We start from the raw sequence: 26,200 nt of genomic DNA on the forward strand, positions 1-26,200 counted from the left end.
AAAGGCTCAATACATAGACAGTAAGAAGAGTCAGTCTTCTTATACTTAAATTGGCATTGTGCCTTTTGTATTTAATTCCGATGTAATTTCTGTGTTTCATCGTCAATAAGATGGTCCAAGGAATACTGTAAACCTGAAGTGAAGCATAGGAATCTAAAACTGGTCCTACAGGAAAGGCTTAATAGCGTAGACAGAAATTAGAGTCGATCATCTTGTACTTAAGTCGGCATTGTGCCTTCTGTATTTAATACCGATGAAATTTCTGTGTTTCATCGTCAATAAGAAGGTCCAAGGAATACAGTAAACCTGAAGAGAGGCATCTGAATATAAAACTGGACTCACAGGAAAGGTTCAAAACATAGACATTAAGAAGAGTCAGTTTTCTTGTACATCAGTCGACATTGTGCCTTTTGTATTAATTCCGATACAATTTCTGTGTTTCATCGTCAATAAGAAGGTCCAAGAGACACAGTAAACCTGAAGTGAAGCATCGATATCTTAAACTGGTCTCACAGGGAAGGATAAAAACATAGACACTAAGAAGAATCAGTCTTCTTGTACTTCAGTCGGCATTGGGCCATTAGTATTTAGTTCCGATGCAATTTCTGTATTTCATCGTCAATAAGAAGGTCCCAGGTATGCAGTAGACCTGAAGTGAGGCATCGGAATCTAACACTGGTCTCACAGGAGAGATTCAAACATAGACAGTAAGAAGATTCTGTCTTCTTGTACTTAAGTCCTGATTGTGTGTTTTGTATTTAATTACGATGCAATTTCTGTGTTTCATCGTCAATAAGAAGGTCCAAGGAACACAGTAAACATGAAGTGAGGCATCAGAATTAAAAACTGGTCTCACGGAAAGGCTCTAATCATAGAAAGTAAGAAGAGTGAGTCTTCTTGTAATTAAGTCGGCATTGTGCCTTTTGTATTTAATTCCGATGCAATTTCAGTGTTTCACCGTCAATAAGAAGGTCCAAGGGATACAGTAAACCTGAAGTGAAGCATCTCAACCTACAACTGGTCTCACAGGAATGGTTCAAAGCATAGACAGTATGAAGAGTCAGTCTTCTTGTACTTAAGTCGGCATTATGCCTTCTGTATATATCTCCGACGTAATTTCTGTGTTTCATCGTCAAAACGAAGGTCCAAGGGATACAGTAAACCTGAAGTGAAGCAACGACATCTAAAACCGGTTTCTCAGGAAAGTCTCAAATCATAGAATGTAAGAAGAGTCAGTCCTCTTGTACTTATGTCGGCATTGTGCCTTTTGTATTTAAAGCCGATGAAATTTCTGAGTTTCACCGTGAATGAGACAGTCCAAGGGATACAGTAAACCTGAAGTGATGCATCGATATCTAAAACTGGTCTCACAGGAAAGGTTCAAATCATAGACAATAAGAAGGGTCAGTCTTCTTGTACTTAATTCGGCAATGTTCCTTTTCTATTTAATTCCTATGCAATTTCTGTGTTTCATCGTCAATAGGAATGTCCGAGGGATACAGTAAACATGAAGTGATGCATCGGAATCTAAAACTGATCTCACAGAAAAGGTTCAGATCATAGCCAGTAAGAAGAGTCAGTCTTCTTGTACTTAAGTCGGCATTGTGCCATTTGTATATAATTACGATGCAATTTCCGAGTTTTATTGTCAATAAGATGGTCCAAGGGATACTGTGAACCTGAAGTGATGCATCGATATCTAAAACTGGACTCACAGGAAAGCCTCAAATCATAGAATGTAAGAAGAATCAGTACTCTATTACATATGTCGGCATTGTGAGATTTGTAATTAATTCCGATGCAAATTGTGTTTCATCGTCAATATGTCGGTCTGAGGGATACGGTAAACCTGAAGTGAAGCATCGAAATCTAAAACTGGTCTCACAGGAAAGGTTCAATGAATAGACAGTAAGTAGAGTCAGTCTTCTTGTACTTAAGTCGGCATTGTGCATTTTGTATTTAATCCCGCTGCAATTTCTGTGTTTAATCGTCAATAGGAAGCTCCAAAAGATACAGTGAACCTGAACTGAAGCATCGATATCTAGAACTGGTCTCACTGGAACGGCTTAACGCGTAGACAATGAGAAGAGTAAGTCTTCTTGTACTTAAGTCGGCATTGTTCGTTTTGTATTTAATTCCGATGCAATTTCTGGTTTTCATCGTCAATAACAAGGTCCAAGGCATACAGTAAATCTAGAGTGAAGCATCGATATCTAAAATTGGCCTCATAGTAAAGGCTCAACACATAGACATTAAGAAATGTCAGTCTTCTTGTACATAAGTCGGCATTGTGAATTTTGTATTACATTCCGATGCAATTTCTGTGCTTCATCGTCAATATGAGAGTAAAAGGGATACAGTAAACCTGAAGTGAGGGATTGGAATCTAAGACTGGTCTCACAGGAAAGGTTCAAAACATAGACATTCTGAAGAGTCAGCCCTCTTGTACTTAAGTCGGCATTGTGCATTTTGTATATAAATCCGATATAATTTCTGTGCTTCATCGTGAATAAGAAGGTCCAAGGGATACAGTAAACCTGAAGTGAAGCATCGATATCTAAAACTGGTCTCAAAGGAAAGTCTCAAATCATAGAAAGTAAGAAGAGTCAGTCCTCTTGTACTTCAGTCGGCATTGTGCCTTTTGTATTTAATGCCGATGAAATTTCTGTGTTTCACCGTCAATAAGAGGGTCCAAGGGATACAGTAAACCTGAAGTCAAGCATCGATATCTAAAACTGGTCTCACAGCAAGTCGCAAATCATAGAAAGTAAGCAGAGTCAGTCCTCTTGTACTTATGTCGGATTTGTGCCTTTTGTATTTAATTACGATGCAATTTCTGTGTTTCTGCGTCAATAAGAAGGTCCAAGGGATATTGTAAACCTGAAGTGATGCATCGATATCTAGAACTGGACTCACAGGAAAGCCTCAAATCATAGAATGTAAGAAGAGTCAGTACTCTATTACATATGTTTGCATTGTGCCTTTTGTATTTAATTCCGATGCAAATTGTGTTTCATCGTCTATATGAAGGTCTGAGGGATACAGTAAACCTAAAGTGAAGCATCGGAATCTAAAACTGGTCTGACAGTAAAGGTTCAAAAAATAGACAATAAGTAGAGTCAGTCATCTTGTACTGAAAATGGCATTGTGCATTTTGTATTTAATGACGATGCAATTTCTGTGTTTCATCGTCAATAGGAATCTCCAAGGGATACAGTAAACCTGAAGTGAAGCATCGGAATCTAAAACTGGTCTCACAGGAAAGGCTCAAATCATAGATTGTAAGAAGGGTCAGTCCTCTTCCACTTAAGTCTTCATTGTGCCTTTTTTATTAAACTACGATGCAATTTCTGTGATTCATCGTCAATAAGAAGGACCAAGGGATAAAGTAAACTTGAAGTGAAGCATCGATATCAATAGGTGGTCTCACGGGAAGGGCTCAAATCATAAAATGTAAGAAGAGTCAGTCCTCTTGTACTTAATTCGGCATTGTGCCTTTTGTATTTAATTCCGATGCAATTTCTGTGTTCCATAGTCAATACGAAGGTCCAAGGGATACGGTAAACCTGAATTGAAGCATCGGAATCTAGAATTGGTCTCACAAGAATGGTTCAAAACATTGACAGTAAGAAGGGTCAGTCTTCTTGTACTTAAGTCGGCATTGTGTCTTTTGTATTTAATTCGGATGCAATTTCTGTATTTCATCGTCAATAAAAAGGTCCAAGGGATGCAGTAAACCTGAAGTAAAACATCGGAATCTATAACTGGTCTCACAGGAAATGCTCCAGACAGAGACAGTAAGAAGAGTCAGTCTTCTTGGACTTAAGTCGGCATTGTGCCTTTTTATTCAAATCCGATGCAATTTCTGTGTTTCATCGTCAATAAGAAAGTCCAAGGGATACAGTAAACCTGAAGTGAAGCATTGGACACTAAAACCGGTCTCACAGGAAAGGTTCAAAACATAGACAGTAAGAAGAGTCAGTCTTCTTGTCCTCAAGTCTGCATTGTGCCCTTCTGTTTAAATCCGATGCAATTTCTGTGTTTCATCGTCAATAACAACGTCCAAGGGATGCAGTGAAGTGAAGTGAAGCATTGGAATCTAAAACTGGTCTCACAGGAAAGGTTCCAAACACAGACAGTTAGAAGGGTCAGTCTTCTTGTACCTAAGTCAACATTCTGCCATTTGTATTTAATTCCGATGCAATTTCTGTGTTTCATCGTCAATAAGAAGGTCCAAGGGATACAGTAAACCTAAAGTGAAGCATCGGAATATAAAACAGGATTCAGAGGAAAGGTTCAAAGCATTGGCAGTATGAAGAGTCAGTCTTCTTGTACTTAAGTCGGCATTGTGCCTTTTGTATTTATTTCCGATGCAATATCTGTTTTTCATCGTCAATAAGAAGGTCCAAGGGATACAGTAAACCTGAAGTGAAGCATCGGAATCTAAAACTGGTCTCACAGGAAAGGTTCATACATAGACAGTAAGAAGAGTCAATCTTCTTGTACTTAAGTCAGCATTGTGCCTTTCGTATTTAGTTCCGATGCAATTTCTGTGTTTCATCGTCAATAAGAAGGTCCAAGGGATACAGTAAACCTGAAGTGAAGCATCGTACTCTAAAACCGGTCTCACAGGAAAGGTTCAAAACATAGACAGTAAGAAGAGTCAGTGTCCTTGTACTTCAGTCGACATTGTGCCTTTTGTATTTAATTCCTATGCAATTTCTGTGTTTGATCGTCAATAAGTAGGTCCAAGGGATACAGTAAACCTGTAGTGATGCATCAATAGCTAAAACTGGACTCTCAGGAGAGTCTCAAATCATAGAATGTAAGAAGTCTCAGTCCTCTTGTACTTAAGTCGACATTGTGCCTTTTGTATTTACTCCGATGCATTTTCTGTGTTTCACCGTCAATAAGAAGGTCCAAGGGATAGAGTAAACCTGAAGTGAAGCATTGATATCTAAAACTGGTCTCACAGGAAAGGTTAAAAAAATTTACACTAAGAAGAGTCAGTCTTCTTGTACCTAAGTCGGCATTGTGCCTATTGTATTTAATTCCGATGCAATTTCTGTGTTTCATAGTCAATTAGATGGTCCAAGGTATACAGTAAACCAGAAGTAAAGCATCAGAATCTAGAACTGGTCTCACAGAAAAGGCTAAAATAATAGAATGTAAGAAGAGTTATTCGTCTTGTCCCTAAGTCGGCATTGTGCCTTTGGTATTTAATTCCGATGCAGTTTCTGTGTTTCATCGTCAACAAGAAGGTCCAAGGGATACATTAAACCGGAAGTGAAGCATCGGAATCTAAAACTGAAGTCACAGGAAAGGCTAAAATCATAGAATGTAAGAAGAGTCAATGCTCTTATACTTAAGTCAGCATTGTGCCTTTTGTATTTAATTGCGATGCAATTTCTGTGTTTCATCGTCAATAAGAAGGTCCAAGGGATACAGTAAACCTGAGGTGAAGCATCGGAATCTAAAACTGGTCTCACACGAAAGGTTCAAAACATAGACAGTAAGCAGAGATAGTCATCTTGTACTGAAGTCGGCATTGTCCCTTTTGTACTTACTTCCGATGCAATTTCTGTACTTCATCGTCAAAAAGAGGGTCCAAGGGAAACAGTAAACCTGAAGTGAAGCTTTGGAATCTAAAACCGGTCTCTCAGGAGAGGTTCAAAACATAGACAGTTAGAAGAGTCAGTCTTCTAGTACTTAAGTCGTCATTGTGCCTTTTGTAATTAATACCGATGCACTTTCTGTGTTTCATCGTCAATAAGAAGATCCAAGGGATACAGTAAACCTGAAGTGAAGCATCGGAATCTAAAACTGGTCTCACAGGAAAGGTTCAAATCATAGACAGTAAGGAGAGTCAGTCTTCTTGTACTTAATTTGTCATTGTGCCATTAGTATTTGATTCCGAAGCAATTTCTGTGTTTAATCATCAGTAAGAAGGTCCAAGGGATACAGTAAACCTGAAGTGAAGCATCATAATCTAAAACTGGTCTCACATAAATGGTTCAAAGCATAGACAGTAAGAAGAATCAGTCTTCTCGTACTTAAGCCAACGTTGTGCCTTTTGTACTTATTTCCGATGCAATTTCTGTGTTTCAACGTCAATAAGAAGGACCAAGGGATACAGTAAACCTGAAGTGAAGCATCGGAATCTAAAACTGGTGTCACAGGAAAGGTTCAAATCATAGAATGTCGGAAGAGTCAGTCCTCATGTACTTAAGTCGGCATCGTGCCTTTTGTATTTAATTACGATGCAATTTCTGTGTTTCATCGTCAATAAGAAGTTCCAAGGGATACAGTAAAGCGGAAGAGAAGCGTCGGAATCTAAAACTGGTCTCACAGGCATGGCTCCAATCATAGAATGTATGAAGAGTCAGTCCTCTTGTACCTAAGTCGGCATTGTGCCTAATGTATTTAATTCCGATGCAATTTCTGTGTTTCATCGTCAATTAGATGGTCCAAGGTATACAGTAAACCAGAAGTAAAGCATCAGAATCTAGAACCTGGTCTCACAGAAAAGGCTAAAACAATAGAATGTAAGAAGAGTTATTCCTCTTGTCCTTAAGTCGGCATTGTGCCTTTTGTATTTAGTTCCGATGCAGTTTCTGTGTTTCATCGTCAATAAGAAGGTCCAAGGGATACAGTAAACCTGAAGTGATGCATCGATATCAAAAACTGGTCTCACGGGAAAGGCTAAAATCATATAATGTATGAAGAGTCAATCCTCTTGCACTTAAGTCGGCATTGTGCCTTTTGTATTTAATGCCGATGAAATTTCTGTGTTTCACCGTCAATAAGAGGGTCCAAGGGATACAGTAAACCTGAAGTCAAGCATCGATATCTAAAACTGGTCTCACAGCAAGTCGCAAATCATAGAAAGTAAGCAGAGTCAGTCCTCTTGTACTTATGTCGGATTTGTGCCTTTTGTATTTAATTACGATGCAATTTCTGTGTTTCTGCGTCAATAAGAAGGTCCAAGGGATATTGTAAACCTGAAGTGATGCATCGATATCTAGAACTGGACTCACAGGAAAGCCTCAAATCATAGAATGTAAGAAGAGTCAGTACTCTATTACATATGTTTGCATTGTGCCTTTTGTATTTAATTCCGATGCAAATTGTGTTTCATCGTCTATATGAAGGTCTGAGGGATACAGTAAACCTAAAGTGAAGCATCGGAATCTAAAACTGGTCTGACAGTAAAGGTTCAAAAAATAGACAATAAGTAGAGTCAGTCATCTTGTACTGAAAATGGCATTGTGCATTTTGTATTTAATGCCGAAGCAATTTCTGTGTTTCATCGTCAATAGGAATCTCCAAGGGATACTGTAAACCTGAAGTGAAGCATCGGAATCTAAAACTGGTCTCACAGGAAAGGCTCAAATCATAGATTGTAAGAAGGGTCAGTCCTCTTCCACTTAAGTCTTCATTGTGCCTTTTTTATTAAACTACGATGCAATTTCTGTGATTCATCGTCAATAAGAAGGACCAAGGGATAAAGTAAACTTGAAGTGAAGCATCGATATCAATAGGTGGTCTCACGGGAAGGGCTCAAATCATAAAATGTAAGAAGAGTCAGTCCTCTTGTACTTAATTCGGCATTGTGCCTTTTGTATTTAATTCCGATGCAATTTCTGTGTTCCATAGTCAATACGAAGGTCCAAGGGATACGGTAAACCTGAATTGAAGCATCGGAATCTAAAATTGGTCTCACAAGAATGGTTCAAAACATTGACAGTAAGAAGGGTCAGTCTTCTTGTACTTAAGTCGGCATTGTGTCTTTTGTATTTAATTCGGATGCAATTTCTGTATTTCATCGTCAATAAGAAGGTCCAAGGGATGCAGTAAACCTGAAGTAAAACATCGGAATCTATAACTGGTCTCACAGGAAATGCTCCAGACAAAGACAGTAAGAAGAGTCAGTCTTCTTGGACTTAAGTCGGCATTGTGCCTTTTTATTCAAATCCGATGCACTTTCTGTGTTTCATCGTCAATAAGAAAGTCCAAGGGATACAGTAAACCTGAAGTGAAGCATTGGACACTAAAACCGGTCTCACAGGAAAGGTTCAAAACATAGACAGTAAGAAGAGTCAGTCTTCTTGTCCTCAAGTCTGCATTGTGCCCTTCTGTTTAAATCCGATGCAATTTCTGTGTTTCATCGTCAATAACAACGTCCAAGGGATGCAGTGAAGTGAAGTGAAGCATTGGAATCTAAAACTGGTCTCACAGGAAAGGTTCCAAACACAGACAGTTAGAAGGGTCAGTCTTCTTCTACCTAAGTCAACATTCTGCCATTTGTATTTAATTCCGATGCAATTTCTGTGTTTCATCGTCAATAAGAAGGTCCAAGGGATACAGTAAACCTAAAGTGAAGCATCGGAATATAAAACAGGATTCAGAGGAAAGGTTCAAAGCATTGGCAGTATGAAGAGTCAGTCTTCTTGTACTTAAGTCGGCATTGTGCCTTTTGTACTTATTTCCGATGCAATATCTGTTTTTCATCGTCAATAAGAAGGTCCAAGGGATACAGTAAACCTGAAGTGAAGCATCGGAATCTAAAACTGGTCTCACAGGAAAGGTTCATACATAGACAGTAAGAAGAGTCAATCTTCTTGTACTTAAGTCAGCATTGTGCCTTTCGTATTTAGTTCCGATGCAATTTCTGTGTTTCATCGTCAATAAGAAGGTCCAAGGGATACAGTAAACCTGAAGTGAAGCATCGTACTCTAAAACCGGTCTCACAGGAAAGGTTCAAAACATAGACAGTAAGAAGAGTCAGTGTCCTTGTACTTCAGTCGACATTGTGCCTTTTGTATTTAATTCCTATGCAATTTCTGTGTTTGATCGTCAATAAGTAGGTCCAAGGGATACAGTAAACCTGTAGTGATGCATCAATAGCTAAAACTGGACTCTCAGGAGAGTCTCAAATCATAGAATGTAAGAAGTCTCAGTCCTATTGTACTTAAGTCGACATTGTGCCTTTTGTATTTACTCCGATGCATTTTCTGTGTTTCACCGTCAATAAGAAGGTCCAAGGGATAGAGTAAACCTGAAGTGAAGCAATGATATCTAAAACTGGTCTCACAGGAAAGGTTAAAAAAATTGACACTAAGAAGAGTCAGTCTTCTTGTACCTAAGTCGGCATTGTGCCTATTGTATTTAATTCCGATGCAATTTCTGTGTTTCATAGTCAATTAGATGGTCCAAGGTATACAGTAAACCAGAAGTAAAGCATCAGAATCTAGAACTGGTCTCACAGAAAATGCTAAAATAATAGAATGTAAGAAGAGTTATTCGTCTTGTCCTTAAGTCGGCATTGTGCCTTTGGTATTTAATTCCGATGCAGTTTCTGTGTTTCATCGTCAACAAGAAGGTCCAAGGGATACATTAAACCGGAAGTGAAGCATCGGAATCTAAAACTGAACTCACAGGAAAGGCTAAAATCAAAGAATGTAAGAAGAGTCAATGCTCTTATACTTAAGTCGGCATTGTGCCTTTTGTATTTAATTGCGATGCAATTTCTGTGTTTCATCGTCAATAAGAAGGTCCAAGGGATACAGTAAACCTGAGGTGAAGCATCGGAATCTAAAACTGGTCTCACATGAAAGGTTCAAAACATAGACAGTAAGCAGAGATAGTCATCTTGTACTGAAGTCGGCATTGTCCCTTTTGTAATTACTTCCGATGCAATTTCTGTACTTCATCGTCAATAAGAGGGTCCAAGGGAAACAGTAAACCTGAAGTGAAGCTTTGGAATCTAAAACCGGTCTCTCAGGAGAGGTTCAAAACATAGACAGTTAGAAGAGTCAGTCTTCTAGTACTTAAGTCGTCATTGTGCCTTTTGTAATTAATACCGATGCACTTTCTGTGTTTCATCGTCAATAAGAAGATCCAAGGGATACAGTAAACCTGAAGTGAAGCATCGGAATCTAAAACTGGTCTCACAGGAAAGGTTCAAATCATAGACAGTAAGGAGAGTCAGTCTTCTTGTACTTAATTTGTCATTGTGCCATTAGTATTTGATTCCGAAGCAATTTCTGTGTTTAATCATCAGTAAGAAGGTCCAAGGGATACAGTAAACCTGAAGTGAAGCATCATAATCTAAAACTGGTCTCACATAAATGGTTCAAAGCATAGACAGTAAGAAGAATCAGTCTTCTCGTACTTGAGCCAACGTTGTGCCTTTTGTACTTATTTCCGATGCAATTTCTGTGTTTCAACGTCAATAAGAAGGACCAAGGGATACAGTAAACCTGAAGTGATGCATCGGAATCTAAAACTGGTGTCACAGGAAAGGTTCAAATCATAGAATGTAGGAAGAGTCAGTCCTCATGTACTTAAGTCGACATTGTGCCTTTTGTATTTAATTACGATGCAATTTCTGTGTTTCATCGTCAATAAGAAGTTCCAAGGGATACAGTAAAGCGGAAGAGAAGCATCGGAATCTAAAACTGGTCTCACAGGCATGGCTCCAATCATAGAATGTATGAAGAGTCAGTCCTCTTGTACCTAAGTCGGCATTGTGCCTAATGTATTTAATTCCGATGCAATTTCTGTGTTTCATCGTCAATTAGATGGTCCAAGGTATACAGTAAACCAGAAGTAAAGCATCAGAATCTAGAACCTGGTCTCACAGAAAAGGCTAAAATAATAGAATGTAAGAAGAGTTATTCCTCTTGTCCTTAAGTCGGCATTGTGCCTTTTGTATTTAGTTCCGATGCAGTTTCTGTGTTTCATCGTCAATAAGAAGGTCCAAGGGATACAGTAAACCTGAAGTGATGCATCGATATCAAAAACTGGTCTCACGGGAAAGGCTAAAATCATATAATGTAAGAAGAGTCAATCCTCTTGCACTTAAGTCGTACTTGTGAATTTTGTATTTAATTATCATGCATATGCTGTGTTTCATCGTCAATAAGAAGGACCAAGGGATACAGTAAACCAGAAGTGAGGCATCGATTTCTAAAACTGGTCTCACAGGAGAGGTTTAAATCATAGATACTAAGAAGAGTCAGTCTTCTTGTACTTACGTCGGCATTGTGCGTTTTGTATTTAATTCTGATGCAATATCTGTGTTTCATCGTCATTAAGAAGGTCCAAGGGAAACAGTAAACCTGATGTTAAGCATCGGAATCTAAAACTGGTCTCACAGGAAAGGCTCAACTCATCGAAAGTAAGAATAGTCAGTCCTCTTGTCCTTAAGGCGGCATTGTGCCTTTTGTATTTGATTCCTATGCAATTTCTGTGTTTCATCGTCAATAAGAAGGTCCAAGGGATATAGTATACCTGAAGTGAAACATCGATTTGTAAAACTGCTCTCACAGGAGAGGTTCAAACATAGACAGTAAGAGGAAACAGTCTTCTTGTACTTAAGTCGGCATTGTGCGTTTTGTATTTAATTCCGATGCAATCTCTGTGTTTCATCGACAATAAGAAGGGCAAAGGGACAGAGTAAACCTGAAGTTAAGCATCGGACTCTAAAACTGGTCTCACTGGAATGGTTCAAAACATAGACAGTAAGAAGTATCAGTCTTCTTGTTCTTAAGTCGGCATTGCGCCTTTTATACTTAATTCCGATGCAGTTTCTGTGTTTCATCGTCAATATGATGGTCCTACTGATACAGTAAACCTAAAGTGAAGCATCGGAATCTAAAACTGGTCTCACAGGAAAGGTTCAAATCATAGAATGTAAGAAGAGTCAGTCTTCTTGTACTTAAGTCGGCATTGTGCCTTTTGTATTTACTTCCGATGCAATTTATGCGTTTCATCTTCAATAAGAGGGTCCAAGCGATACATTAAACCGGAAGTGAAGCATTGGAATCTATAACTGGTCTCACACGAATGGCAAAAATCATAGAATGTAAGAAGAGTCAATCCTCTTGTACTTAAGTCGGCATTGTGCCTTTTGTATTTAATTCCGATGTAATTTCAGTAATTCCTCGTCAATTAGAATGTCCAAGGGATACAGTAAACCTGAAGTGAAGTATCGGAATCTAAAACTGGTCTCACGCGAAAGGTTCAAAACATAGACAGTAAGCAGAGTCAGTCATCTTGTACTTAAGTCTTCATTGTGCCCTTTGTATTTAATTCCGATGCAAATTCAGTGTTTCATCGTCAATAAGATGGTCCCAGGGATACAGTAAACCTGAAGTGAAGTATCGGAATCTATAACTGGTCTCACGCGAAAGGTTCAAAACATAGACAGTAAGCAGAGTCAGTCATCTCGTACTGAAGTCGGCATTGTCCCTTTTGTACTTACTTCCGATGCAATTTCTGTGCTTCATCGTCATTAAGAGGGTCCAAGGGAAACAGTAAACCTGAAGTGAAGCTTTGGAATCTAAAACTGGTCTCTCAGGAAAGGTTCAAAACATAGACAGTAAGAAGAGTCAGTCTTCTAGTGCTTAAGTCGTCATTGTGCCTTTTGTATTTAATACCGATGCACTTTCTGTGTTTCATCGTCAATAAGAAGATCCAAGGGATACAGTAAACCTGAAGTGAAGCATCGGAGTCTAAACCAGGTCTCACAGGAAAGGTTCAAATCATGCACAGTAAGAGGAGTCAGTCTTCTTGTACTTAAGTTGTCATTGTGCCATTAGCATTTGATTCCGAAGCAATTTCTGTGTTTAATCATCAGTAAGAGGGTCCAAGGGATACAGTAAACCTGAAGTGAAGCATCATAATCTAAAACTGGTCTCACAGGAATGGTTCATAGCATAGACAGTAAGAAGACTAAGTCTTCTTGTACTTAAGCCAACGTTGTGCCTTTTGTACTTAATTCCGATGCCGTTTCTGTGTTTCATCGTCAATATGATGGTCCTACTGATACAGTAAACCTAAAGTGAAGCATCGGAATCTAAAACTGGTCTCACAGGAAAGGTTCAAATCATAGAATGTAAGAAGAGTCAGTCTTCTTGTACTTAAGTCGGCATTGTGCCTTTTGTATTTACTTCCGATGCAATTTATGTCTTTCATCGTCAATAAGAGGGTCCAAGAGATACATTAAACCGGAAGTGAAGCATTGGAATCTATAACTGGTCTCACACGAATAGCAAAAATCATAGAATGTAAGAAGAGTCAATCCTCTTGTACTTAAGTCGGCATTGTGCCTTTTGTATTTAATTCCGATGCAATTTCAGTAATTCCTCGTCAATAAGAATGTCCAAGGGATACAGTAAACCTGAAGTGAAGTATCGGAATCTAAAACTGGTCTCACGCGAAAGGTTCAAAACATAGACAGTAAGCAGAGTCAGTCATCTTGTACTTAAGTCTTCATTGTGCCCTTTGTATTTAATTCCGATGCAAATTCAGTGTTTCATCGTCAATAAGATGGTCCCAGGGATACAGTAAACCTGAAGTGAAGTATCGGAATCTATAACTGGTCTCACGCGAAGGTTCAAAACATAGACAGTAAGCAGAGTCAGTCATCTTGTACTGAAGTCGGCATTGTCCCTTTTGTACTTACTTCCGATGCAATTTCTGTGCTTCATCGTCATTAGGAGGGTCCAAGGGAAACAGTAAACCTGAAGTGAAGCTTTGGAATCTAAAACTGGTCTCTCAGGAAAGGTTCAAAACATAGACAGTAAAAAGAGTCAATCTTCTAGTACTTAAGTCGTCATTGTTCCTTTTGTATTTAATACCGATGCACTTTCTGTGTTTCATCGTCAATAAGAAGATCCAAGGGATACAGTAAACCTGAAGTGAAGCATCGGAGTCTAAACCAGGTCTCACAGGAAAGGTTCAAATCATGCACAGTAAGAGGAGTCAGTCTTCTTGTACTTAAGTTGTCATTGTGCCATTAGCATTTGATTCCGAAGCAATTTCTGTGTTTAATCATCAGTAAGAAGGTCCAAGGGATACAGTAAACCTGAAGTGAAGCATCATAATCTAAAACTGGTCTCACAGGAATTTTTCATAGCATAGACAGTAAGAAGACTAAGTCTTCTTGTACTTAAGCCAACGTTGTGCCTTTTGTACTTATTTCCGATGCAATTTCTGTGTTTCAACGTCAATAAGAAGGTCCAAGGGATACAGTAAACCTTAAGTGAAGCATCGGAATCGAAAACTCGTGTCACAGGAAAGGTTCAAATTATAGAATGTGAGAAGTGTCAGTCTTCTTGTACTTACGTCGACATTGTGCCATTTGTATTTAATTCCAAGAAGTACCAAGGGATACAGTAAACCAGAAGTGAAGCATCGGAATCTAAAACTGGCCTCACAGGCAAGGCTCCAATCATAGAATGTACGAAGAGTCAGTCCACTTGTACCTAAGTCGGCATTGTGCCTTTTTTATTAAACTACGATGCAATTTCCGTGATTCATCGTCAATAAGAAGGACAAAGGGATAAAGTAAACTTGAAGTGAAGCATCGATATCAATAGGTGGTCTCACGGGAAGGGCTCAAATCATAAAATGTAAGAAGAGTCAGTCCTCTTGTACTTAATTCGGCATTGTGCCTTTTGTATTTAATTCCGATGCAATTTCTGTGTTCCATAGTCAATACAAAGGTCCAAGGGATACGTTAAACCTGAATTGAAATATCGGAATCTAAAATTGGTCTCACAAGAATGGTTCAAAACATTGACAGTAAGAGGTTCAAATCATAGACAGTAAGAAGAGTCAGTCTTCTTGTACATAAGACGGCTTTGTGCCTTTTGTATCTAATTCCGATGCAATTTATGTGTTTTATCGTCAATAAGAAGGTCCAAGGGATACAGTAAACCTGAAGTGAAGCATCGATATCTAAAACTGGTCTCACAGGAGAGCTTAAAAACATAGACACTAAGAAGAGTCAGTCTTTATATACTTAAGTCGTCATTGTGCGTTTTGTATTTAATTCCGATGCAATCTACAAAGATTGCATCGGAATTAAATACAAAACGCACAATGACGACTTAAGTATATAAAGACAATAAGAAGGGCAAAGGGACAGAACAAACCTGAAGTTAACCATCGTAATCTAAAACTGGCCTCACTGGAATGGTTCAAAACATAGACAGTAAGAAGTATCAGTCTTCTTGTTCTTAAGTCGGCATTGCGCCTTTTGTACTTAATTCCGATGCAATTTCTGTGTTTCATCGTCAATATGATGGTCCTATTGATACAGTAAACCTGAAGTGAAGCATCGGAATCTAAAACTGGTCTCACAGGAATGGTTTAAATCATTGAATGTAAGAAGAGTCAGTCTTCTTGTTCTTAAATCGGCATTGTGCCTTTTGTATTTACTTCCGATGCAATTTTTGTGTTTCATCGTCAATAAGAGGGTCCAAGAGATACATTAAACCGGAAGTGAAGCATCGGAATCAAAAACTGCTCTCACACAAATGGCTATAATTATAGAATGTAAGAAGAGTCAATCCTCTTGTACTTAAGTCGGCATTGTGCCTTTTGTATTTAATTGCGATGCAATATCTGTGTTTCATTGTCAATAAGAGGGTTCAAGGGATACAGTAAACCTGAGGTGAAGCATCGGAATCTAAAACTGGTCTCACAGGAATGGTTCAAATCATAGAATGTAAGAAGAGTCAGTCCTCATGAACATAAGTCGTCATTGTGCCTTTAGTATTTAACTCGGATGCAATTTGTGTTTCATCGTCAATATGAAGGTCCAAGGGATACATTAAACCTGAAGTGAATCATCGATATCTAAAACTGATCTCACAGGAAAGGATCAAATCATAGACAGTAAGAAGAGTCAGTCTTCCGTACTCATGTCGGCATTGTGCCTTTTGTATTTAATTGCGATGCAATTTCTGTGTTTCATCGTCAATAAGAGGGTCCAAGGGATATGGTGAACCTGAAGTTAAGCATCGGAATCTAAAACTGGTCACACAGGAAAAGTTCAAATCATAGACTGTAAGAAGAGTCAATGTTCTTGCATTTAAGTTGTCATTGTGACTTAAGTATTTAATTCCGATGCAATTTCTGTGTTTCATACTCAATAAGAAGGTCCAAGAGATACAGTAAACCTGATGTGAAGCATCATAATCTAAAACTGGTCTCACAGTTAAGGTTCAAAACATAGACAGTAAGAAGAATCAGTCTTATTGTACTTAAGTCGGCATTGTGCCTTTTGTACTTAATTCCGATGCAATTTCTGTGTTTCATCGTCAATAAGAAGGTCCAAGGGTTACAGTAAACCTGAAGTGAAGCATCGGAATCGAAAACTGGTCTCACAAGTAAGGTTCAAATCATAGAATGTGAGAAGAGTCAGTCTTCTCAAACTTAAGTTGGCATTGTGCCCTTTGTATTTAATACCGATGCAATATCTGTGTTTCATCGTCAATAAGTAGATCGAAGGGATACTGTAAACCTGAAGTGAAGCATCGAGATCTAAAACTGGTCTCACAGGAGAGGCTCAAAGCAAAGACTGTAGGAAGAGTCAGTCTTCTGTGCTTAAGTCGGCATTGTGCTTTTGTATTCAATTCCGGTGCAATTCCTATGTTTCGTCGTCAATAAGAAGGTCCAAGGGATACAGTATACCGAAAGTGAAGCATCGGATTCTAAAACTGGTCTCACAGGCAAGGCTCAAATCATAGAATGTAAGAAGTGTCAGTCCTCTTGTACCTAATTCGGCATTGTGCCTTTTGTATTTAATTCCGATGCAATTTCTGTGTTTCATCATCTATTAGATAGTCCAAGGGATTTAGTAAACCAGACGTAAAGCATCGGAATCTATAACTTGTCTCACAGATAAACCTAAAATAATAGAATGTAAGAAGAGTTAGTCCTCTTGTCCTTAAGTCGGCATTGTGCCTTTTGTATTTAATTCCGATGCAGTTTCGGTGTTTCATCGTCAATAAGAAGGTCCAAGGGATACAGTAAACCTCAAGTGATGCATCGATATCAAAAGCTGGTCTCACAGGAAAGGCTCAACTCATAGAAAGTAAGAAGAGTCAGTCCTCTTGTCCTTAAGGCGGCATTGGGCCTTTTGTATATAATGCCGATGCAATTTCAGTGTTTCATCGTCAATAAGAAGGTCCAAGGGATATAGTATACCTGAAGTGAAGCATCGATATCTTAAACTGGTCTCACAGGAGAGGTTCCAAACATATACATTAAGAAGGGTCAGTCTTCTTGTACTTCAGTCGGGATTGTGCGTTTAGTATTTAATTCCGAAGCAATGTCTGTGTTTCATCGTCAATAAGAAAGGCAAAGGGACAGAGTAAAGCTGAAGTTAAGCATCGGAATCTCAAACTGGTCTCACAGGAATGGTTCAAACCATATACAGTAGGAAGTATCAATCTTCTTGTACTTAAGTCGGCATTGTGCCTTTTGTACTTAATTCCGATGCAATTTCTGTGTTTCATTGTCAATAAGAAGGTCCAAGGGATATAGTAAACATGAAGGTAAGCATCGTAATCTAAAACTGGTCTGACAGGAAGAGTTCAAACCACAGACTGTAAGAAGAGTCAGTGTTCTTGTACTTAAGTTGTCATTGTGACTTCAGTATTTAATTCCGATGCAATTTCTGTGTTACATCGTCAATAAGAAGGTCCAAGGGATACGGAAACCTGAAGTGAAGCATCTTAATCTAAAGCTGGCCTCACAGGAAAGGTTCAAAACATAGGTAGTAAGAAGAGTCATTCTTCTTGTACTTAAGTCGGCATTGTGCCTTTTTTAATTAATTCCGATGCAATTTCTGTGTTTCATCATAAATAAGGTCATAGGAATACAGTAAACCTTAAGTGAAGCATCGAAATCTAAAAGTGGTCTCACAGGAAAGGCTCAAATCATAGAATGTAAGAGGTGTCAGTCCTCTTGTACTTATCTCAGCATTGTGCCTTTTGTATTTAATTCAAATGCAATTTGTGATTCATCGTCAATATCAATGTCCAAGGGATACAGTAATACTGAAGTGAAGCATCGATATCTATAACTGTCTCACAGGAAAGGCTCAAAGCATAGACAGTAAGACATGTCAGTCTTCTGTACTTAAGTCAGCATTGTGCATTTTGTATTTAATTGTGATGCAATTTCTGTGTTTCATCGTAAATAAGAACGTCCAAGGGGTACAGTAAACCGGAAGTGAAGCACCGGAATCTAAAACTGGTCTCACAGGAAAGACCCAAATCACAGAATGTAAGAGGAGTCAGTCCTCTTGTACTTAAGTCGGCATTGTGCCTTTTGTATTTAATTCCGATGCAATTTCTGAGTCTAATCGTAAATAAGAAGGTCCAAGGGATACAGTAAACCTGAAGTGTAGCATCGGAATCCAAAACTGGCATCACAGGAAAGGCTCAAATCATAGATTGTAAGAAGAGTCAGTCCTCTTGTAGTTAGGTCGGCATTGTGCCTTTGGTATTTACTTCCGATGCAATTTCTATTTCATCTTCAATACGATGGTCCAAGGGATACAGTAAACCCGAAGTGTAGCATCGGAATTTAAAACTGGTCTCACAGGAAAGGCTCAAATAATAGAATGTAAGAAGTGTCAGTCCTCTTGTCCTTAAGTCGGCATTGTGCCTTTACTATTTAATTCCGATGCAATTTCTGTGTTTCATCGTCAATAAGAAGGTCCAAGGGTTACAGTAAACCTGAAGTCATGCATCGATATCTAAAACTGGTCTCACAGGAGAGGCTAAAATCATAGAATGTAAGAAGAGTCAGTCATTTTGTACATAAGCCGACATTGTGCCTTTTTTATTTAATTCCGATGCTATTTCCGTTTTTCATCGTCAGTAAGAAGGTCCAAGGGATATAGTAAACCTGAAGTGAAGCATCGATATCTAAAACTGGTCTCACAGGAATGTCTCAAATCATAGAATGTTAGAAGAGTCAGTCCTCTGATTCTTAAGTCGACATTGTGCCTTTTGTATTTAATTATGATGCATATTCTGTGTTTTATCGATAATAAGAAGGTCCAAGGGATACAGTAAACAAGAAGTGAAGAATCGATATCTAAATTTGGTCTGGCAGGATGGGTTCAAAACATAGACACTAAGAATAGTCAGTCTTCTTGTACTTAAGTCGGCGTTGTGCCTTCTGTACTTAATTCCGATAAAGTTTCTGTGTTTCATCGTCAATAAGAAGGTCCAAGGGATACAGTAAACCTGAAGTGAAGCATCGGAATCTAAAAGTGGTCTCACAGGAAAGGTTCAAATCATAGAATGTAAGAACAGTCAGTCTTCTTGTACTAAAGTCAGCATTGTGCTTTTCTATTTAACTCAGATGCAATTTGTGTTTCATCGTCAATATGAAGGTCCAAGGGATACGGTGAACCTGAAGTGAAGCATCGATATCTCAAACTGGTCTCACAGGAAAGGCTCAAAGCATTGACAGTAAGAAGAGTCAGTCTTCTGTTCTTAAGTCGGCATCGTGCATTTTGCATTTAATTCCGATGCAATTTCTGTGTTTCATTGTCAATAAGAAAGTCCCAGGGATACACTAAACCGGAAGTGATGCATTGGAATCTAAAACTTGTTTCACAGGAAAGGCTCAGATCATAGAATGTAAGAAGAGGCAGTCTTCTTGTTCTTAAGTCGGCAATGTGCAATTTGTATTTAATTCCGATACAATTTATGTGTTTCTCCGTCAACAAGACGGTCCAAGGGATACAGTATACATGAAGTGAAGGATCGGAATCTAAAACACGTCTCCAGGAGAGGCTCAAATAATTGAATGTAAGAACAGTCAGTCCTCTTGCCCTTAAGACGCCATTGTGCCTTTTGTGTTTTATTCCGATGCAATCTCTGTGTTTCATCGTCAACATGAAGGTCCAAGGGATACAGTGAACCTGAAGTGATGCATCGATATCTAAAACTGGTCTCACAGGAAAGTCTCATATCATAGAATGTAAGAAGAGTCAGTCCTCTTGTACTTAACTCGTCATTGTGCCTTTTGTATTTAATTCCGATACAATTTTTGTGTTTCATCGTCAATAAGAAGGTCCAAGGGATACAGTAAACCTGATGTAAGGCATCGATCTCTAAAACTGGTCTCACAGGAAAGGTTCAAATCATAGACAGTAAGAGGAGTCAGTCTTCTTGTACTTAAGTCGGCGTTGTGCCTTCTGTACTTAATTCCGATAAGGTTTCTGTGTTTCATCGTCAATAAGAAGGTCCAAGGGATACAGTAAACCTGAAGTGAAGCATCGGAATCTAAAAGTGGTCTCACAGGAAAGGTACAAATCATAGAATGTAAGAACAGTCAGTCTTCTTGTACTAAAGTCGGCATTGAACCATTTATATTTAATTCCGATCAAATTTCTGTGTTTCATCGTCGGTAAGAAGGTCCAAGAGAAATAGTAAACCTGAAGTGAAGCATCGATATCTAAAACTGGTCTCACATTAAAGACTCAAATCATGTAATGTAAGAAGGGTCAGACCTCTTTTACTAAGGTCGGCATTGTGAGTTTTGTATTTAATTCCGATGCATTTTCTGTGTTTCATCGTCAATAAGAACGTCCAAGGGATACAGTAAACCTTAAGTGATGCATCGATATCTAAAACTGGTCTCAGAGGAAAGACTCAAATCATAGAATGTAAGAAGAGTCAGACCTCTTTTACTAAAGTCGGCATTGTGCTTTTGTATTTATCTCAGACGAAATTTGTGTTTCATCGTCAATATGAAGGTCCAAGGGATACAGTGAACCTGAAGTGAAGCATCGATATCTCAAACTGGTCTCACAGGAAAGGCTCAAAGCATTGACAGTAAGAAGAGTCAGTCTTCTGTACTCAAGTCGGCATTGTGCATTTTGCATTTAATTCCGATGCAATTTCTGTGTTTCATTGTCAATAAGAAAGTTCAAGGGATACACTAAACCGTAAGTGAAGCATCGGAATCTAAAACTTGTTCCACAAGTAAATCTCAAATAATTGAATGTAAGAAGAGTCAGTCCTCTTGCTCTTAAGACGCCATTGTGCCTGTTGTATTTAATTCCGATGCAATCTTTGTGTTTCATCGTCAATAAGGAGGTCCAAGGGATACAGTTATCCTGAAGTTAAGCGTCGGAATCTATAACTGGTCTCACACGAAAGGTTCAACTCATAGGCAGTAAGAAGAGTCAGTCTTCTTGTACTTAAGTCGGCATTGTGCATTTTCTATTTAATTCCGATGCAATTTCTGTGTTTCATCGTCAATAAGAAAGTCCAAGGGATACAGTAAACCTGAAGTGAAACATCGATATCTAAAACTGGTCTCACAGGAAAGGTTCAAATCATAGAATGTAAGAAGAGTTAGTCATCTTGTACTAAAGTCGGCATTGTGCCTTTTGTATTTTTATTTCCTATGCAATTTCTGTGTTTCACTGACAATAAAATGGTCCAAGAGATACAGTAAACCTGAAGAGAATCATCGGTATCTAAAACTGGTCTCACATTAATGACTCAAATCATGTAATGTAAGAAGGGTCAGACCTCTCTTACTAAGGTCGGCATTGTGCCTTTTGTATTTAATTCCGATGCAATTTCTGTGTTTCATCGGCAATAAGAAGGTCCAAGGGATACAGTAAACCTGAAGTGATGCATCGATATCTAAAACTGGTCTCAGAGGAAAGACTCAAATCATAGAATGTAAGAAGAGTCAGACCTCTTTTACTAAAGTCGGCATTGTGCTTTTGTATTTAACTCAGATGCAATTTGTGTTTCATCGTCAATATGAAGGTCTAAGGGATACAGTGAACCTGAAGTGAAGCATCGATATCTCAAACTGGTCTCACAGGAAAGGCTCAAAGCATTGACAGTAAGAGGAGTCAGTCCTCTGTACTCAAGTCGGCATTGTGCATTTTGCATTTAATTCCGATGTAATTTCCGTGTTTCATTGTCAACAAGAAAGTCCAAGGGATACACTAAACCGGAATTGATGCATCGGAATCTAAAGCTTGTTTCACAAGTAAATCTCAAATAATTGAATGTAAGAAGAGTCAGTCCTCTCGCTCTTAAGACGCCATTGTGCCATTTGTATTTAATTCCGATGCAATCTCTGTGTTTCATCGTCAATAAGCAGGTCCAAGGGATACAGTAATCCTGAAGTTAAGCGTCGGAATCTAAAACTGGTCTCACAGGAAAGTTTCAACTCATAGACAGTAAGAAGAGTCAGTCTTCTTCTACTTAAGTCGGCATTGTGCATTTTGTATTTAATTCCGATGCAATTTCTGTGCTTCATCGTCAATAAAAAGGTCCAAGGGATACTGTAAACCTGAAGTGAAGCATCGATATCTAAAACTGGTCTCACAGGAAAGGCTCAAATCATAGAATGTAAGAAGAGTCAGTCTTCTTGTACTTAAGTCGGCATTGTGCATTTTGTATTTAATTCTGATGCAATTTCTGTGCTTCTTCGTCAATAAGATGGTCCAAGGGATACTGTAAACCTGACCTGAAGCATCGGAATCTAAAACTGGTCTCACAGGAAAGGTTCAAATCATAGAATGTAAGAACAGTCACTCTCGTTGTACTTAAGTCTGCATTGTGGCTTTTGATTTTAATACCGATGCACTTTCTGTGTTTCATAGTCAATAAGAAGGTCCAAGGCATACAGTAAACCTGAAGTTAAGCATCATAATCTAAAAGTGGTCTCACAGGAATGGTTCAAAACATAGACAGTAAGATGAATCAGTCTTCTTGTACTGAAGCCAACGTTGTGCCTCTTGTACTTAATTCCGATGCAATTTCTGTGTTTGGCTGGCTCTGAGCACCATGGGACTTAACATCTATGGTCATCAGTCCCCAATTTCTGTGTTTCATCGTCAGTAAGAAGGTCCAAGGGATACAGTAAACCTGATGTGAAGCATCGGAATCTAAAACTGGTGTCACAGGTAAGGTTCAAATCATAGAATGTGAGAAGTGTCAGTCTTTTTGTACTTATGTCGGCATAGTGCCTTATGTATTTAATTCCGATGCAATTTCTGTCTTTCATCGTCAATAAGAAGGTCCAAGGGATACAGTAAACCGGATGTGAAGCATCGGAATCTAAAACTGGTCTCACAGGCAAGGCTCAAATCATAGATTGTATGAAGAGTCAGTCCTCTTGTACCTAAGTCGGCATTGTGCCTTTTGTATTTAATTCCTATGCAACTTCTGTGTTTCATCGTCAATTAGATGGACCAAGGCATACAGTAAACCAGAAGTAAAGCATCGGAATCTAGAACTGGTCTCACAGAAAAGGCTAAAATAATAAAATGTAAGAGGAGTTAGTCCTCTTGTCCTTAAGTCGGCATTGTGCCGTTTGTATTTAATTCCGATGCAGTTTCTGTGTTTCATCGTCAATAAGAAGGTCCAAGGGATTCAGTAAACCTGAAGTGATGCATCGATTTCTAGAACTGGTCACACAGGAGAGGTTCAAGACATAGACAGTAAGAAGAGGCAGTCTTCTTGTACATAAGACGGCATTGTGCCTTTTGTATTTGATTCCGATGCAATTTATGTGTTTTATCGTCAATACGAAGGTCTAAGGGATACATTAATCCTGAAGTGAAGCATCGATATCTAAAACTGTTTTCACAGGAGAGATTAAAAACATAGACACTAAGAAGAGTCAGTTGTCTTGTACTTAAGTCGGCATTGTGCGTTTTGTATTTAATTCCGATTCAATCTCTGTGTTTCATAGTCAATAGGAAGGGGAAAGGGCCACAGTAAACCTGAAGTTAAGCATCGGAATCTAAACCTGGTCTCACTGGAATGGTTCAAAACATAGACAGTAAGAAGTATCAGCCTTCTTGTACTTAAGTCGGCATTGCGCATTTTGAACTTAATTCCGATGCAATTTTTGTGTTTGATCGTAAATAAGAAGGTCCAAGGGATACAGTGGATCTAAAGTGAAGCATCGGAATCTAAAACTGGTCTCACAGGAAAGGTTCAAATCATAGAATGTAAGAAGAGTCAGTCCACATGAACATAAGTCGGCATTGTGCCTTTAGTATTTAACTCAGATGCAATTTGAGTTTCATCGTCAATATGATGGTCCAAGGGAAACAGTAAACCTGAAGTGAAGCATCGATATCTAAAACTGGTCTCACAGGAAAGGCTCAACTCATAGGAATTAAGAAGAGTCTGTCCTCTTGTCCTTAAGGCGGCATTGTGCCTTTTGTATTAAATTCCGATGCAATTTCTGCCTTTCATTGTCAATAAGAAGGTCCAAGGGATACAGTATACCTGAAGTGAAACATCGATTTCTAAAACTGCTCTCACAGGAGAGGTTCAAAACATAGACAGTAAGAAGAGGCAGTCTTCTTGTACATAAGACGGCATTGTGCCTTTTGTATTTAATTCCGATGCAATTTATGTGTTTTATCGTCAATAAGAAGGTCCAAGGGATACAGTAAACCTGAAGTGAAGCATCGATATCTAAAACTGGTCTCACAGGAGAGCTTAAAAACATACACACTAAGAAGAGTCAGTTTTCTTGTACTTAAGTCGGCATTCTGCGTTTTGTATTTAATTCCGATGCAATCTCTGTGTTTCATCGTCAATAGGAAGGGGAAAGGGCCAGAGTAAACCTGAAGTTAAGCATCGGAATCTAAAACTGGTCTCACTGGAATGGTTCAAAACATAGACAGTAAGAAGTATCAGCCTTCTTGTACTTATGTCGGCAATGCGCCTTTTGTACTTAATTCCGATGCAATTTCTGTGTTTCATCGTCAATAAGAAGGTCCAAGGGATACAGTGGACCTAAAGTGAAGCATCGGAATCTAAAACTGGTCTCACAGGAAAGGTTCAAATCATAGAATGTAGGAAGAGTCAGTCCTCATGAACATAAGTCGGCATTGTGCCTTTAGTATTTAACTCAGATGCAATTTGAGTTTCATCGTCGATATGAAGGTCCAAGGGATACAGTAAACCTGAAGTGAATCATCGCTATCTAAAACTGGTCTCACAGGAAAGGCTCTAACGATAGACAGTAACAAGAGTCAGTCATCCGTACTTATGTCGGCATTGTGCCTTTTGTAATTAATTCCGATGCAATTTCTGTGTTTCATCGTCAATAAAAGGTCGAAGGGATACTGTAAACCCGAAGTGAAGCATCGAGATCTAAAACTGGTCTCACAGGAGAGGCTCAAAGCAAAGACAGTGGGGAGAGACAGTCTTCTGTACTTAAGTCGGCATTGTGCTTTTGTATTCAATTCCGATGCAATTTCTGTGTTTCGTCGTCAATAAGAAGGTCCAAGGGATACAGTAAACCGAAACTGAAGCATCGGAATCTAAAACTGGTCTCACAGGTAAGGCTCAAAGCATAGACAGTAAGAAGTGCAGTCTTCTGTACTCAAGTCGGCATTGTGCATTTTGCATTTAACTCCAATGCAATTTCTGTGTTTCATAGTCAATAGGAAAGTCCAAGGGATAAACTAAACAGGGAGTGATGCATCGGAATCTAAAACTTGTTTCACAAGTAAATCTCAAATAATTGAATGTAAGAAGACTCAGTCCTCTTGCTCTTAAGACTTAATTGTGCCTTTTGTATTTAATTCCGATGCAATTTCTGTGTTTCATCGTCAATAAGAAGGTCCAAGCGATACAGTAAACCTGAAGTGAAGCATCGGAATCTAAAACTGGTCTCACAGGCAAGCCTCAAATCATAGATTGTATGAAGAGTCAGTCCTCTTGTACCTAAGTCGGCATTGTGCCTTTTGTATTTAATTCCGATGCAATTTCTGTGTTTCATCGTCAATTAGATGGTCCAAGGCATACAGTAAACCAGAAGTAAAGCATCGGAATCTAGAACTGGTCTCACAGAAAAGGCTAAAAAATAGAATGTAAGAAGAGTTAGTCCTCTTGTCCTTAAGTCGGCATTGTGCCGTTTGTATTTAATTCCGATGCAGTTTCTGTGTTTCATCGTCAATAAGAAGGTCCAAGGGTTACAGTAAACCAGAAGTGATGCATCAATATCAAAGACTGGTCTCACGGGAAAGGCTAAAATCATAGAATAAAAGAAGAGTCAATCCTCTTGCACTTAAGTCGTCATTGTGCCTTCTGTATTTAATTATCATGCATATTCTGTGCTTCATCGTCAATAAGAAGGACCAAGGGATACAGTAAACCGGAAGTGAAGCATCGATTTCTAAAACTGGTCTCACAGGAGAGGTTCAAGACATAGATACTAAGAAGAGTCAGTCTTCTTGTATTTAAGTCGGCATTGTGCGCTTTGTATTTAATTCCGATGCAATCTCTGTGTTTCATCGTCAATAGGAAGGGGAAAGGGACAGAGTAAACCTGAAGTTAAGCGTCGGAATCTAAAACTGGTTTCACTGGAATGGTTCAAA

This window comes from Schistocerca americana, chromosome 3, assembly GCF_021461395.2.
Source record: "Schistocerca americana isolate TAMUIC-IGC-003095 chromosome 3, iqSchAmer2.1, whole genome shotgun sequence".
NCBI classification, from domain to species: Eukaryota; Metazoa; Arthropoda; class Insecta; order Orthoptera; family Acrididae; genus Schistocerca; species Schistocerca americana.